Raw genomic sequence first — 1,467 nt, 5'->3', positions numbered from 1 at the left:
ACTGGAGGCTAAAACATATAAGGAACGGTTGCTAGAATTGGGTATGTCTAGTTTAACGAAGAGAAGGACAAGGGGGGACATGATAGCAGTATTCCAATATCTCAGGGGCTGCCATAAAGAAGAGGGAATTAAGCTATTTTCCAAAGCACCTGAAGGCAGGACAAGAAGCAACGGGTGGAAACTAATCAAGGAGAGAAGCAACCTAGAACTAAGGAGAAACTTCCTGACAGTGAGAACAATTAATCAGTGGAACAGCCTGCCTCCAGAAGCAGCAAATGCTCCAACACTGGAAGTTTTTAAGAAGAGACTGGACAGCCATTTGTCCGAAATGGTGTAGGGTTTCCTGCCTGAGCAGGGGGTTGGACTAGATGACCTCCAAGGTCCCTTCCAACTTTATTACTATTACTATTACTTACATGTTTAACTTCAGGTTTACCAGGATGAACCATGTCTGGCATTTTTTCCTTGTCTCTAAGACCCACTTGAGTACTTGATGGTGAGTTTAGAAAGAGATGTTCCTGTTTAAGAAACAGAAGAGAAGATTCAATCATGTCATTTCTTGATCGGCTGAAGCTCTTCTTTATTGGAAGGGAAACCAAACCTATGAAAGAGTTTTACTTCCTTTGAAGGGCTTTTGTCTCATTTCTCTATCTGAATCAAGCACTGTGCACCCGTCCCCAATCCAAACTAAGCAATAATAAGTGGCCTCATCTTCCACCAAGGCCCCTGTGATGGTCAGGGACATGGTGTTCCCTGACCTGGAGCCAGAGAAACGGGCTGGAACGCCTGATGGCCTGCTGCTGGTGCTGTGTATTAAGAGCCTTGGAACCTCCTCTGACTTCTGCTGGATCCATCGTGGGTAGTTGTTGTCAGTGATGTTTCCACCATCGTATCTACAGGACATGGTGATTGTCCCTGCTGGAGCTACAAAATCTGGATCTTTCAAGCTCTGCAGCTGCTGGATACTGGCCCCTGAAGGAGCACATGGAATTAAGGGAATAAGAGAGAACATGGAATTAAGGAACATCAAGTGAAACTACCTTATACAGCCAAACCACGCCCAACATTCTCCTGCACTGCATTCCACATGGAGACCCTCACAACAATTAACCCTTCTTTCCCCTGATTCTGTTGGTCTCACCAAAGGATTAAAGGATGGTGAAGAGTAGAAGAATACAAGCCATACTGGACAATTAGACAATCTTCCTGAAAGAATCAATCAGTCATTGGCTTCAACCTGGCCTCTCTTAAATCCCTAGAGGTGAGGAATACAATTAGCATGCAAATGAGATGGTTTTTAAAAGGATGCTGATGCCTGTCTTTACCAAATAGGTTGCCCAGTTAACTAAAGGTGTAACCTGCACCATTTTGATGGACAGATGACATTTGTGAGCTTAGAGCTGAATAGGTGAGCTGGTCAAATAAGAGTTTATAGTAGAGAAGTAAAGAATCCTAGGATGAAATCCC

The sequence above is a fragment of the Crotalus tigris genome, unplaced genomic scaffold, assembly GCF_016545835.1.
Source record: "Crotalus tigris isolate CLP2741 ecotype Arizona unplaced genomic scaffold, ASM1654583v1 scf7180000020801.324491, whole genome shotgun sequence".
Taxonomy (NCBI): Eukaryota; Metazoa; Chordata; class Lepidosauria; order Squamata; family Viperidae; genus Crotalus; species Crotalus tigris.
This window is presented reverse-complemented; position numbering follows the sequence as displayed.